Source organism: Nicotiana tabacum, chromosome 22, assembly GCF_000715075.1.
Source record: "Nicotiana tabacum cultivar K326 chromosome 22, ASM71507v2, whole genome shotgun sequence".
In the NCBI taxonomy this organism is placed as follows: domain Eukaryota; kingdom Viridiplantae; phylum Streptophyta; class Magnoliopsida; order Solanales; family Solanaceae; genus Nicotiana; species Nicotiana tabacum.
Genome location: NC_134101.1, coordinates 208,135,799 through 208,152,575, shown reverse-complemented (window position 1 = coordinate 208,152,575; position 16,777 = coordinate 208,135,799).

Here is a 16,777-nt window from a genome sequence, read left to right as displayed (position 1 = left end):
GATGAGAATGAATAAGTCATTGGGATTAAGTCCATGAAAATAAGAGAGCTAATGGTTTATCTAAGTTATAGAAAGTTTAGTATAGCCTGAATGAACTCAAAGGATTCTAAGACTAATAGCATTTAGAAAAAATGGAATGCTGCCCTGTTAATGAAATGAGGGTGTAATTGTGATAAGTAAAGGATGAAGGCCTTCGATTAAGTAATGATTTGAAAAAAGAAGAGAGGGGGATTTCATGAGTTTCACGGGATTAAAATACCCACGTAAGGTGAATCAGGGATGCTATGAAATACGGTTATGGAAGTATAATATCATATCACCCAGGTGGATCAGAAAAATCACTTCAAATATTCCATGATGCAACATAAGCCCTAGTGGCAATATATTATGTAAGAAATTTTAAGTTATCAATGGATGATTGTAGATCAATATTGAGATGAATCAATAATGGATGGGTAAAAGTTGCAATGTACGAGATGAGATTGAGCCATCTGTCTTAAGATGAACAGTAATGAAGAAGCGTTAAAGGATTTAGCCTTATACATATAAGATAAGCAACGAGAGTAACCTGGAGTTTGGTAACAGACCTCAGCAGCGATAAATTAAGGTAAGATTTACGGTATAATACACCTATTTAGTCTCAGTAAAGTCATATGTATAGATAATTGGGTCTATGAAACAAGATATAGTAATATTCCTAAGTTTAACAAAAGTACCAAATGAAGAACTTCAGTAGACCTATACATGCCTAGAGGGACATCTTGTCAAGCTCTGTATATAAAGTGAGGCCTAGAGATTGGCTAAAAACTGGAGGAAAAAAGAATGAAGAGTCGTACAGGCTGCATGATAGAAGGTATCAACAATTACAAGATTGGAAGGATTCCGACTACAAGTTATGGTGCGAGAAAGAGGCCTAAAGGGGGGAATGCCCTAGCCTTTGGGATTCATTCACAAAACACTTGCCTAAATGGCAATAGAATGTTACACCCCAAGTTTTCATACGTGAGAGTACGTCGTAAGTCATTGATGTAAGCTCGGAAATGAGATTATATTTGGAAGAAAATAAAGTAAGTTAATCATGTTACCTTGGATGTTACAAATATGTAATATCATGAATAACGAGTACCAAGAGGGTTGGAAATCTTAGAAGCTAAACCAATTGAAGAAAATAAGTTTCGTCAAAAGTCAACAAGTTTGGAATATTATAACATGTACTTTGGGGTGATACTAGGGTTCTTAACATGATAAGGAGGTTACTCTATGATTTAATTTAGTCGTATGATATTCATTTTCTACATTTTGATGGCAAGCAAGTTGTGGGACGAGAGTTGGCAAAGGTCATCACAAGTTACATTCATAAATTTGCTAAAGTTTAGGTCAAATGTATCTGAGCATTTCTCCAAATATACTTCGAATCTTGGGGTTTTATACCTACCAAATTTAAGTTCTATGAGTCTAGTTTCTAACGCATTAAACCGTTTGTCTATACGATATCGGAGTAGAGAGATATTCGCATTTTTGCGAGACCGCGCAAGCAGCTCCCAATGGGACCTACTTAGGCGGTGGTTGACCTACTTCAATTTATAAACGATTTGGACGCCTATTTTTTCTCATTTTTCAACTAAAATTCGTCTCCAAACTTCTCCTAACCCTCCTAAACATATACCGCATAGGTTTGAAGTAATTCCAAAGTGATTACACCATATTTCAACATCAAAACTTAGTTCTAGTGAAGAACAACACCTCTTTGAGGTTGTGTTGTCATTGAGGATTGTTGTGGGCTGTATTTGGATGAAATTCCAAGGTGTTTCTGCTGTCTAAGGTTAGTATAACAACCTACTAATTGTGCTTAAGCTTGCTTGTATGTTGGTTAAGTTGTTAGGATGATAAACTACAAGATAATACTTGGATTAGCTTAAGTCACTTCTATGGTGTTGTATTGCTATTAAGGGTTGTTGTAAATTGAATATAACTTGGATTTTGAATTGAAGTTACTATATAAGGTATGTATATTGTAATCTTGCTTGTTCCTAAGGTTATCTTGATGTTGATTAAGTTAAATGGATGGGCTAGACATGAACTAGTTAATAAAGTTGCTAATTGAAGTTGTGGATTATTTTCGTTGTTATAAATATATGGTATAAGGCTGGAATCATTGATTAATGACTTCATTATCATGTTAATGATACTTTTATGTTGATGTAAGAAGTCTATAAGGATTGATAAGGGGCATACGGATTCCAATCAGAGCTTGCCGCTCGTCGTAATGTAGTTGTGACTTGTTGTTGTTATATGATGTCTTGATATTGATAAATATGTATTGATGGATTGATATGGTAATTGTTGTTGGTATATGGTATTGGAGGAGGCCCTTGTTACAGGGGAGATGCTGCCCAAATTTACGTAAACGAGCTACTAGCTTAAGTTATAGACTTAGCCTTTGCTCAGCACTGATTTTGAATCTCCTTATACTATGATAGATTGAGTTGACTTGTTTGAAGAGTTGCTTGGAAGAGATTAGGGACTCAACGGGTTTATGGTATGTTAAGGCACTTACTCCTTTCTTTTGGCATGATCTAAAATGAAATGAACATAAATGGTACGCTAATTCATAACGGATCTACTCTTAGAAACTAAGGTTGTCCATGTTGTTCTTTCCTTATAAAGTTATTCTAAACAAGTGTGTATGATCCTTAAATCCCACTAAGGTTCATATTGATGGTAGGGATGTCCATAATGTTAATCGAAGGTTCAATGACCTTACATCACTTCGAAAGGTTAAAACGTGATTCCATGAGTCGAGCATGCATTATATATATGTACCTATTTTACTCTACCGAGTTGTGCTATAGTCGGCCGGGTATGGCACTTATTGGACAACCACTGATCAGTTGGGTTTACCAAGCTCTACGTGGCCGGGTAAGATTCTACCGAGCCTTATGATGGCCGGGTACGTTTTTACCGAGTCCTCTTTGAGGCCGGGTACGATATGATGATGATGATGCCCACTGAGGTGAATGTTTTTAAAAAGTTCATGTATATATATGTATTATGCATTTCATGTCAGTAGCCCCCAGAGACACTCAGATGTTACAGGTTGTATCTCCTCTATCTCTCTTTATATTATTGTTCTTGTTTATGCTTTCCTACCTTACATACTCGGTACTTTATTCGTACTGACTTCCCTTTTGCCTGGGGATGCTGTGTGTCATGCCCGCAGGTCCCGATTGATAGGTTGACAGTCCTCCTTGTAGGCTATCAGCTCAACGAAGGTGTTGGTGCACTCCACTTGCTCCATAGTTGCCTAGTTGGTCAGTATGCTTTGGATATGTATTGATTGGTATGGCGGGACCCTGTCCCTATCTTTATGATTTTATGTACTCTTAGAGGTGTGTAGACAGATGTCAGGTGTATGGATAATTGTATGGCCTTGTCGGCCTATGTTTCGAGTTTACTAATGGTCATGTCGGCCTTATAGGCCCGTATGTCACATATATAAGTTTGTATATCATTTTGGGTCTTCATATGTTGAGTATTCCCTTATGTTTTATTCTTGTTATCTCATGACGGGTTTTCTGGCTCATTTACTCATGATAACATGTTAAGAAAGATATGTTACGTTGGTACTTGGTTGAGTAAGGCACCGGGTGCCCGTCGCGGCCCTTCGGTTTGGGTCGTGACAGAAGTGGTATCAGAGCAGTTCTGTCCTAGGGAGTCTACAAGCCGTGTCTAGTAGAGTCTTGTTTATGGGTGTGTTGTGCACCACACTTATAAGCAGGAAGCTACAAGGCATTTAGGTCTGTCACTCTTTCTTCTTACTCTAGATCGTGCAGTAGAGCTCAGTTGTAAGAATTCAAACTCCTAAATTCGACTTTAGTCATAATAAAACGATACCTACATCCACAAAGACAGTTTGTAAGAGATTGCATCAAAGACAGTTGGTAAGAGACAGTTGTGGATGTGGAAGAGTTGAGTCAGAGGAACTCGATTTCACATCATGCTTATGATGAGTAAATATGAGGTCTTCAACAGATCATATGTGTACTAAGATGTGTATGCTTCTTAATAAGGAGCCTTAAGGCAAGGATATCAATTCACGAATATGGTGAAAATCTATGAGGAATTCAGAAGCTAGATACAAGTTTTAACAAGTAAAAGAAGTAAGGTGAAGAGGGGTACGAGGCACCCAGATAATGAAGATTATCAATATTTTCAAATCAGGCAGAGAAATATAAGCATTTTGGTACCTTCATCAATGACAGAGGTAAGTACAATTAGCCACACCCATCTCAGTTATGTTCTATGGGAGCTAACAGATATTATTTAAGAGAAAGAGGGATATCAGGATCCAGTTGGAGTTAGAGTAACCCAAAAATTGTGGATAGGTTGTTATCATTAACTAACGTTTCCGAAAGATGGTGCAAATGTGGTAATAGATCTCCATCTAAGACACCCAGATAGTGAACTCTAGAGTAGTACAATCAGATACGAATACTGGAATATTAAAAATTTCAGAAGATAGGCAGTATCCTAGAAGGGACAAATATTTACCTTAGTATGACTCTAGCCCCGAGTAAAAAAAAGAATGTTAGGCATTCCCAAGAGCCAGTGAGATGAAGCTAGGGGAACTTATAGGGAAAGAACTTTTTGTTGAAGTTTTCAGAATAAAGTGATAGACAAAAAAAATATTATCCGGAGAATAAGAAGAAAATAAATGAAGCATCATGAGTAAGATGTGATATATGGGTGATAACAGTAAATCAAAATATGACACGATGACAGAGTCTATAGTCAAGTGAAGGAAAATACAAGAGGTGACAAGTCTTAAGGCAATAAAAGAGTATAAGCCATAAAGTCATATTCTTATTTTGAGAAATGAGATGGTGACTTCAACGTGATTACCAGGAGGAAAGGTTAGACCCCAAAGTAATAAAAATCAGTATGGGCTGGTGAACAAGATAAAACCGAACATGAATTAGGGACCAAAGGATTTGATAATGGTCGACATCGTGAGAATTTCAAAGATCATGCTCCAACAATAATGGAATAGACAACAGACGAATAACCTTTAAAGGTTATTTAGGAAGTCGTTTACCTAAAGCAAGCACTCTGAGCAGAGTTAATCTTAAGGGACTAAGTGTGCCAGTTACCGTAGGTGTCACCTTCGTGCGTAAGAAATTTAGTTATCCCTAGTACAGAAGGTTACCATAAGGTGATTAAGGTTCATTGATAATGTGAAAAGACGCCAAAGATGAAGAGGTAAAACAACTATAGGTAGATCGTCGTAGTACTAAATCTTAGTACTCCTCTAAAGGGGGAATATGGTGTGATATGATATTAAGTCGGAGTTAAGCAGTTCAGTTAACTATGGAATGGTAAAGGAAGAATGTGGTAAAAAGGAGAAAGGGATGATGTTGCATTTATTCAGTTCCTGCAGATATGTTGCGACTCTAGAACATTATACAAGCACGAAACCGGGGAGAGGCAGTAAAAGTTTCCGGCCAGGATGTTATTGATAAATAAGTGTGAATGGACACTTGATACATCAGGAACTAGTGGTGAGAGATAAGTTAAGACAAAGGATATATCCCAAGAGGGATTATGCAGATATATATATATATATATATATATATATATAGGGATTATGCAGAATATATATATATATATATATATATATGAGAATGGACCAACGAGTAATTAGTAGTTGATTCAGGAAGAGCCCAGTTATGGCTAGACAAGAGGTCACAGATAAATCAATAGATCATGCAAGATAAATGTAGTGAATCGCAGCATAGTGAATTCAATCTCGCATATACGAGATCACAATCATTTGAAAAAAATTTCAGATAGGAGTTGAGGCAGTTAAAGGTACTATTTTTAAGGTTTATGAAAATAAGAGAGAGTGCCACTAAGGAGACAATAAAAATTTGAGCTTAGAAGTAACCCCACGAGCACAAAGGCCTAAATTTATGTAACTAAGGATTATTATAGGCGAGTAAGAATAACAAAAATTACCTTCGGGTGTACGATATATCAAGCTCGCAACTTTACAAGAGCCAGAAGGTCTCCCTAAGTACTACAATGAAAGACTAGCTGAGGAAATAAGGAAGAAGGTTTCCACCTAAGCATAATGAGCTAAAGAGTAAATTATCTTGTAACAACAGTCTCACTACAATATTGTATACACTCAATAATAAAGTGGCACCTATCATGGCTAATGAATGGTAAAAAAAAGCCATCAAAGGTGATGTTTGAGATCATATGAGGTACAGGAAATTATAGTATTAGTGGGAAAAAAGACAAGCCAAATATTCATGCAACAAGTGATAGAATGACCAGCAAAAGTAATTGCTTACATTTAAGGACAACTGAGAAGGCACGAAAGGAAATTTATGTTGCTAGCAAGTTAAAGGAAGGTTGCGAGTAGTATAAATAGATCGGTGTAGGTCCTAAGGTAAAGTATTGTAGAGAAACAAGGTTTTAGGTTGATAGGAGTAAGGATATGAAAAGCTGAGTGAGAAGGTGACGAGAATATGTATGTCCTCGGGATTAAACTCATCAAAACAAGGGAGCTGATGATTTCCATATGTAATAAAAAGCTCGGTACAGCCTGAATGAACACAGAGGAGTCTGAGACTAGGTGCATTTAGAAGAGATGGAATACTACCCTGGCAGTAGAATAAGGGTGTAATTGTGATAGATAAGAGGATGATGCTTAGGCCTTTGATTGAGTAATGATTTAACGAGAAAGGGATTTCATTAATTGCACGGGATTATAATACCCCCATAAGATGAATCGCGTTGGGATGCAATAAAATACGGTTATTGAAGTATAGTATTATCCCTAGGTGGAATAGGAAAATCACTTCATATGTTCCCCGATAAGATGTGAGCCCTAGTGACAGTGTATTACGTAAGAGGTTGCAAGTTATCAGTGATAGATTATAGATAAACATTAAGGTGAATAAACAATAGATGAGTACAAGTTCCAAAGTACGGGATGAGATTTGTTTGTTATTCTTAAGTTGAATAATAATGAGGAAGCACTAAAGGACTTAGATTTATACATATAGGATAAGCAGCGAGAGAGTAACCTGGAGTTGGGTAGCAAACCTCGGTAATAATAAATCGAAGTAAGTTTTATGGTATAGTATTGAGGCTTAGAAATTGGCTAAAAGATGGAGGAAAAAGAGAATACGAGTCGCTAGGTGCTCATACAAGGACACAGTCGTACATACTGCATGACATAAGGTAGCAAATGTTACGATGTTGGAAGAATTCCGACCACATGTCATGGCATGACAAAGAGGCCTAAAAGGAGGGAAAGATGAGCATTAAAGTATTTGCATTAAAGAGGCCCAAGCATTTGGATTTATTCACAAAACAGTTGTTTAGAGGGAAAGATGAGCATTAAAGTATTTGTAAGAGCCATAGTTTATGAAACTGATAAGTGCATAAGTCAACATTCGAGGACGAATGTTCCAAAGGGGGGAATGATGTTACACCCTAAGTTTTCATACGTGAGAGTACGTCGTAAGTCATTGATGTAAGCTCGGAAATGAGATTATATTTGGAAGCAAATAAAGTAAGTTAATCATGTTACCTTGGAGGTTAAAAATATTTAAGATCATGAATAACGAGTACCAATAGGGTTGGAAATCTTAGAAGCTAAACCAATTGAAGAAAATAAGTTTCGTCAAAAGTCGACAAGTTTGGAATGTTATAACATGTACTTTGGGGTGATACTAGGGTTATTAACATGATAAGGAGGATAATATATGAGTTATTTTAGTCGTATAATATTCATTTTCTACATTTTGAAGGAAAGCAAGTTGTGGAACAAGAGTTGGCAAAGGTCATCACAAGTTACATTCATAAATTTGCTGAAATTTAGGTCATATGTATCTTAGAATTTATCCAAATATACTTGGAATCATGGGGTGTTATACCTACCAAATTGAATTTCTATGAGTCTAGTTTCTAACACATTAAACCATTTGTCAATACGATATCGTAGTAGAGAGATATTTGCGTTTTCGCGAGACCGCGCAAGCAGCTCCCAATGGGACCCACTTAGGCGGTGGTTGACCTACTTCAATTTATAAACGATTTGGACGCCTATTTTTTCTCATTTTTCAACTAAATTTCGTCTCCAAACTTCTCCTAACCCTCCTAAACATATACCACATAGGTTTGAAGTAATTCCAAAGTGATTACACCATATTTCAACATCAAAACTTAGTTCTAGTGAAGAACAACACTTCTTTGAGGTTGTGTTGTCATTGAGGATTGTTGTGGGCTGTATTTGGATGAAATTCCAAGGTGTTGCTGCTGTCTAAGGTTAGTATAACAGCCTACTAATTGTGCTTAAGCTTGCTTGTATGTTGGTTAAGTTGTTAGGATGATAAACTACAAGATAATACTTGGATTAGCTTAAGTCACTTCTATGGTGTTGTATTGCTATTAAGGGTTGTTGTAAATTGAATATAACTTGGATTTTGAATTGAAGTTACTATATAAGGTATGTATATTGTAATCTTGCTTGTGCCTAAGGTTATCTTGATGTTGATTAAGTTAAATGGATGGGCTAGACATGAACTAGTGAATAAAGTTGCTAATTGAAGTTGTGGATTATTTTCGTTGTTATAAATATATGGTATAAGGCTGGAATCATTGATTAATGACTTCATTATCATGTTAATGATACTTTTATGTTGAAGTAAGAAGTCTATAAGGATTGATAAGGGGCATACGGATTCCAATCGGAGCTTGCCGCTCGTCGTAATGTAGTTGTGACTTGTTGTTGTTATATGATGTCTTGATATTGATAATTATGTATTGATGGATTGCTCTGGTAATTGTTGTTGGTATATGGTATTGGAGTAGGCCCTTGTTACAGGGGAGATGCTGCCCAAATTTACGTAAACGAGCTACTAGCTTAAGTTATAGACTTAGCCTTTGCTCAGCACTGATTTTGAATCTCCTTATACTATGATAGATTGAGTTGACTTGTTTGAAGAGTTGCTTGGAAGGGATTAGGGACTCAACGGGTTTAAGGTATGTTAAGGCACTTACTTCTTTCTTTTGGCATGACCTAAAATGAAATGAACATAAACGGTACGCTAATTCATAAAGGATCTACTCCTAGAAACTAAGGTTGTCCATGTTGTTCTTTCCTTATAAAGTTATTCTAAACAAGTGTGTATGATCCTTAAATCCCACTAAGGTTCATATTGATGGTAGGGATGTCCATAATGTTAATCGAAGGTGCAATGACCTTACATCACTCCGAAAGGGTTAGAACGTGATTCCATGAGTCGAGCATGCATTATATATATGTATCTATTTTACTCTACCGAGCCGCGCTATAGTCGGCCGGGTATGGCACCTATTGTGCAACCACTGATCAGTTGGGTTTACCGAGCTTCACGTGGCTGGGTACGATTCTACCGAGCCTTATGATGGCCGGGTACGTTTTTACCGAGTCCTCTTTGAGGCCGGGTACGATATGATGATGATGATGCCCACAGAGGCGAATGTTTTTAAAAAGTTCATGTATATATATGTATTATGCATTTCATGTCAGTAGCCCCCAGAGACACTCAGATGTTACAGGTTTTATCTCCTCTATCTCTCTTTACATTACTGTTCTTGTTTATGCTTTCCTACCTTACATACTCGGTACTTTATTCGTACTGACATCCCTTTTGCCTGGGGATGCTGCGTGTCATGCCCGCAGGTCCCGATTGATAGGTTGACAGTCCTCCTAGTAGGCTATCAGCTCAACGAAGGTGTTGGTGCACTCCACTTGCTCCATAGTTGCCTAGTTGGTCAGTATGCTTTGGATATGTATTGATTGGTATGGCGGGGCCCTATCCCGATCTTTATGATTTTATGTACTCTTAGAGGCATGTAGACAGATATCAGGTGTATGGATAATTGTATGGCCTTGTCGGCCTATGTTTCGAGTTTACTAATGGTCATGTCGGCCTTATAGGCCCGTATATCACATATATAAATTTGTATATCATTTTGGGTCTTCATATGTTGAGTATTCCCTTATGTTTTATTCTTGTTATCTCATGACGGGTTTTTTGGCTCATTTACTCATGATAACATGTTAAGAAAGATATGTTACGTTGGTACTCGGTTGAGTAAGGCATCGGGTACCCGTCGCGGCCCTTCGGTTTGGGTTGTGACGTAGAAGTACTAAAGTATTCGCAAGAGCTTTGGGTTATGAGAATGACAAGTGCATTAGCCAACATTCGAGGACGAATGTTCCAATAGGGGGAATGATATTACACCCCACATTTTCGTATATGAAAGTACGCCATAAATAAATTGACGAGAGCTCGGAAATGAGATGTTACGTACCGTATTTTTTTATGTTAATATTTCGTCATAAGTTAATCAATGTAAGCTCGGGAATGAGATTATTTTGGAATTATAAGGATTATATTATTCCAAACAAGTGATGAGAATATTCATGAAAGAGAGAGGGTAAGCAAATCGGATAAAATGAAATTACTCAAAGTTTGACAATTTGGGATAAAATATGGTCTGAGCTATAATACCCGATATTTATGGATTAGTGCCATAAAAGGTACCATATGACCATGATAATAGGATGTATAAGGTGTATTAAAAATAAGTAGAATTTTAAGTAATTGAAGGCAATTCTTAATTATGCAGGTAATTGATTAATTATCGGGTAACGGGACATTACCTAGTTAATAAAATTAGTGGATAAGATTAATCCTTCTCCCCAAAACGTGGCACAAAGCCACAAGAATAAGAGAATGACTCTTAGTCATTCTATGCCTAGGTAGCTACCTAAGGAAATGGGACTTTAACATATAAATACTTATTACAATTCTTTGGTTCCTTTCATTTTGGATAAAAAAAATCAAAAACGTTCTTATGAGCAAGAAGCTAAATTCTTGCAACCAAATGTTCTTCAAAATTCTTCACGAACAGAAGCTAAACGCAATAAAAAAAAGGTTTCAACGAAATTCTTGCAACAAAACAATTCCAACGAGAATTGTTAGAACCGTAGCAACGTAAAATTTTGCGGTTTTAAAGGAGTACAGCGCAATCTTCTCCAAGAATACTATACGGAGTTTTCCCTACTCCAGGTATTTTAAGGTTATCCCTTCTTTTGTTTTGGCATGATCCAAATAATAAAAATGAAATAAGAAAAATACGCAACTTTCATTAATGAATCTATTCATAGAAATATTAGGGGTGTCTATATTCCTGATTTCCTATGTGAACTAGTATTGTATCTTCTGTTCATGGGTCTCAGAAAAATACGTATTTGATAAAGTTTATCCGAAAGGCATATTGATTTTTATGGCATTCCGAGAAAATCTTATTAACGTATTTCTTATGCATTTCATGCATTTATACATGTACATTGACCCATGACCAGATGGCGTTATATACGCGTATATATGTATATATATGTATATATATATATATATATATATATATGTATATGTATATGTATATATATATATATATATATATATATGTATATGTATATGTATATGGGATATGAGAAAAGGTTACAACGTTATATCCGCACCACCACCAGGTGGTATACGTTGATGATTTTCCCACAGCGGTCGAGATGATATGATGGGATGCCCTCAGAGGCTTGATGCTGTTATGAACACATGTACCTATGCACGACATGAAATTCATACGCATATGCATGACACAATAAGTATTTCATGATTTACAGAGTTATCCAGACTTACAGGTTAAGTTATTTACTCTATACTTCTCACATGTCTATTATGTACTTATTTATGTGCCTTACATACTCGGTACATTATTCGTACTCACGTCCCTTTTTGCTTGGGGATGCTGTGTTTCATGCCCGCATGTCCCGATAGACAGGTCGAGAGCCCTCTAAGTAGGCTATGAGCTCAGCAGAAGATGTTGGTGCAGTCCATTTGTTTCGGAGTTGCTTGATTAGTTAGCATAATTTAGACGTGTATTGTTTGGTATGGCGGGACTCTGTCCCGACCTTTATGGAAATTATGTATTCTTAAAGGCTTGTACACAAATGTCATGTATGTAAAAGTTTGTATGGCTTTGTCAGCCCATGTTCAGTACACGAGTGGCTAATTTGGTCTTATAGGCTCGTACTTCATATGTATAAGTTTGTATTCCCACATGCTTTACTCTGGTTCATTTACCTATGATAGAATGATATGAAAGATACATTATGTTGGTACTCGGTTGAGTAAGGTACCGGGTGCCCGTCGCGGCCCATCGGTTTGGGTCATGACAGGAGTATTGCTCTCTCGGTCTCTACCAGATGCAACCTGCTATCCTGGCCGGTGGAACATTTTAACTATCTGAAACCTTTGGCTTCAGAAAAAGATTGGGAAAAGATACAAGCTCTCTCGGGAGAGTTCTTGTTGAACAATGCTATGCACAAAGCTGCATCGATATATTTTTTATTTCATTCTTTATCTCTTCTATCTTTGATTTAGTAGTTTTTAGAGTTTGCCTTTTTTATTTCACAGGCTAATTTTCTTATTTCTGAGGGTTTTCAAAGGTTGATTCGAGATAAGGAGGAACTTACTTCCAAGCAGAATTAACTTTTGGCCGAGCAGGACCAAACTGTTGCTTGCCTCTCAAAATTGGAAGCCAAGGTTGTTGAGGCTATTGTGTTGAAGGCTCGTTTGCAGCAAAGTGAGCATGAAGTAGAGACCATTAGCCAAGATCTCACCCCCGTTGAGGGCTCGATTTGAAGATGCTAGGGATAAATAGGATGAAGTCCATTGTACCATTCTTGCTACATCGGATTGTGAGTCTGCGTCCGCTTAAAGATTGAACATGTTGGAGGCGGCCTTGAACTCCAAAATCGAAGAGTTTGCTGTCGCTGGGGAGAAATATGCCCAATTGGAGTAGAAACATTAGAGGACCATTGAGCATAATAGACTTTTCATCTCTACTATCTGTGATCTCGATATTACCCTTTGATCTATTAGATCTGCACCGTAAAATCATTTTGCCGATGTTTACCAACTTAAAAAAGAACTCAAGAACCGAGCTACTTCCTTTATTGTTGAAACAACATATGTTATGTACATCATTAGAAAAAAAACCTTAGAAGACGCTAAAGTTGTGTGACAACCCGGCCAGTCGTCTCATGAGTTATCGCTCCGTTTTACCCATTTCTACTTCTTTATGCTCTATTATCTGTGTTTTCTGGTATCGGGTTGGTCGGATCGAATCCGGAATGATTTTGGTAAGGTTTAAGACACTTAGTCTCTTTTAAGGAAGTTTAAGTTGGAAAAGTCAACCAGAAGTTGACTTATGTGTTAGAGGGCTCGGATGTGAGTTCTGATAGTTCGGTTAGCTTTGGGAGGTAATTTGGACTTAGGAGTGTGATCGGAATGTTTTTGGAGGTTCGGAGTAGATTTAGGCTTGAATTGGCAAAGTTGATATTTTGGTGATTTCCAGTTGGTAGTCGATATTTTGATATAGAGGTCGGAATGGAATTCCGAGAGTTATAGTAGTTTCTTTGTGTAATTTGGGATGTGTGTGCAAAATTTTAGGTCATTCGGACGTGGTTTGATTGGGTTTTTGATCAAAAGCAGAATTCAGAAGGTTTTTGAAAGTTAAGCTTGAATTTGATGTGTTTTGGTTGATTTGATGTTGTTTGAGGTATTTTGAAGATTGGAACAAGTTTTAATGAGGTTTTGGGATATGTTGGCCTTTGGTTGAGGTCCCGGGGCCTAGGGTGAGTTTCGAGGGGTTGAACGGATCATTTTTAAGTTAAGAAAATTGCACATTTTAGTTTCAGCTGTTGTAGGCATTTTGATCTTCACTTTCGTAAGTGGACCCTCGCGTTCGTGAAGGGTCAGGAAGGGAGGTGTCAGGTTTGGCCTTCGCATTCGCGAAGAGAAGTCCCACATTCGCAAAGGGCTGGAATGGTATGCATTGCGTTCGCGAGAGGCCTGGTCGCGTTCACGTAGGTTGGTGAAGCTGAGGCATCACGTTCGCGATGGTGAGGTCACGTTCGCGAAGAAGAATTTTGGTCAACGAAATTTTTGTGCTTCGCGAATGCGAGGCTTTGACCGTGTTCGCGATGAAGTAATTTAGGCCTGGACAGAATGTTTAAGTACTCATCTTGTCCGCGATTTTGGGGTTTATTTCTTCCATTATTGGTCGTTTTTGAAGCTTTTTGAAGGGGATTTAAGAGGGATTCAAGGGGAATCACTTGGAGGTAAGATTCTTTTTTCTTAAACTCGATTCTAATGTTAATTCCATCTAAATAATCATGAAAATTTAGCTAAAAATTGAAGAACTAGGGCTTGGAAATTTAGACCTTTGATTGAGGTTTTGAAGGACCATTTGAGGTCGAATTTCAGAACTTTTGATATGTATGAACTCGTGGGGAGATAAAGAATGTATTGTTGTAAAAATTATCAAATTCCGAGACGTGGGCCCGGGGGTCGTGTTTTGGTAATTTCGGGATTTATATTGTAAATTGATTATTTTTGCTTGGGCTTCGTTCCCTTAGTATATTTTAACGTCCTCGTTATATGTTTGGATAGATTCGACGCGAGTGGAGGATGATTCGAGGGGCAAAGGCATCGCGAGCTAGAGATTTGACCGGTTCGAGGTGAGTATTGATTATAAATGATGTTCCGAGGGTTTGAAACCCCGAATTGCACATCGTAGTGCTATTTGAGGTGAGGCACACGCTTGATGACGAGCTTCGGGTCGTGCACTATTTGGGATTGTGACTTGGTCCGTCCCAAATGACTATTTTACCGCGTATTTGACTAAAATCTATTTGCTATCATCATGATTTGGGCTGAATGTCATATTTGGGCCATGTGCCAACTATTTGAACCCTTTGGGGATTTTTACCGGTATTTTCCTCACTGTTTTTGGCTTTATACTTAAACACAGTAATGTTATATTTCACTGTTTTCGTACTCAGCCATGTTTACTCTGTTTTAACACTTACATGATCTTATAAATGACATTTTTGGGCTGAGAATCATGTTAGACTGTTGCCAGAGTGGCTTGTGAGGATTTTTGACTGAGTGAGGCCGAGGGACTAGTGATGATGCCACGAGGTGGCTTGATATTGCACTTCGGCCGTAAGGGGTCCCTCCAGGACTCTGTATACCCCCAGTGAGCGCGGGTACCCATTGTGATGTGAGATTGAGCCCGAAGGGCTGGTATTGTTCTGAGATGTTGCCCGAGGGGCTGGTACTGTTCTGAGATGTTGCCCGAGGGGAGGATTTGTTGATATTTTGCCAGAGGGGCGAACCTTTATGTGTTTATTTTTCATAATTGTCTGCCAATTACCTGCTTAATTGTTGAAAAAAGCTTTTCAGGAAGTAAATTTGATATAAAGGATTTTGCCTATATTTCACTAATTCACTGATTTTTAAATGGTTTTACTGCTTCATTATAGAATGCCTTGTGCTTTACGTAATTTCTTGCTTTTCGTCTTTAATTACATTTGTTACTCACTGAGTTGGAGTACTCACTTTACTCCCTGCACCCTGTGTGCAGATTCAGGCGTTGCTGATCCTGCTAGTCCGAGTTGAGGGCTCCCAGCGGACATTCGGAGTTCACGAGGTAGGTGCTTGGTATCCGCAGTCCCGTGTTTCTCCCTCTTTATTATTTCTACCTCTTATCAGACATTGTAATTTGTTTGTAGACTTTTCAGACTTATAGATGCTCATGACTTGTGACACCCCGGTTTAGGGCTGTGTTAGGTTGTCCTTCCGCATATTTATTATATTATCTGCTACTTAATATTATTAAATCATGTTTTATAATGTTTTTCTAGTTGTTTAACTATTTAACATCGAATTGGAAATAGTTGGCTGGCCTTGTCTACGTGATGAGCCATCACGACCGGGTTCGGGTGTAGGGTCGTGACAAGTTGGCATCAGAGCCTAGGTTACATAGGTCTTACGAGTCTAAGCAGGGTTAGTAGAGTCTCGCGGATCAGTAAGGAGACACTTGTATTTATCCTCGAGAGGCTGCAGAACCTTTAGGAAAAATTTCACATTCTTGAATTCTTATTGGGCGTCCTTTATTTAGGTTGAAAAGTAACTCTTTAAATTCCTTCCACGCGTTTGCATGCGCGCATGAGCGCTCGGTATTGGATATGCATCGATGGCTTATGATTCCCTAATCGAGGGGCGAAATGTGATTTCTATGCGTTGATATTGGGCCAGTCTGGAGGACTCGAGGCCAGATTTTTGCCTATAGCTTGAGCCCGGAGTTGTTGATTTTGTGAGCGCGCGTTTCTGGATCCGTATGTTCTGTTGTGTCCCTATTAAGGGAGGTGATGACTGGATAGTTACATGATGAGGGTGATGTGACGGCGAAATGTATTCATGCAATTTGGAAGCGACGAGAAGGGTCTGCTAGAGGATAGAAGGACCATTAGGTGCTCGATTTTCATCTTGATTTGAGGTATAGCCCCGAGTTATGGGTGTATGAAGGATCTTTCCATGTTTGCTAGTTGGGAGTGGAGTAAATTTCATGTTGTGGTCTGAGTTCAGACTTAGGAAGTTTAAGTGACTGCGTAATGTTTATGACGGTGAAAGGTATATAGAAATGTTAGTTTGAGGCAAAGCAGGTGGGGTTATCTCATGCGGATTGTTCTGAAGTTTACGTAATCCCTTGTGTTATTTATTGGAAGATCTCTGTTACCATGGAAATATATATTTTACAATTTAAATTTGGGTTGCTCAAGAGAATAGGCTTGACTACTATGAGA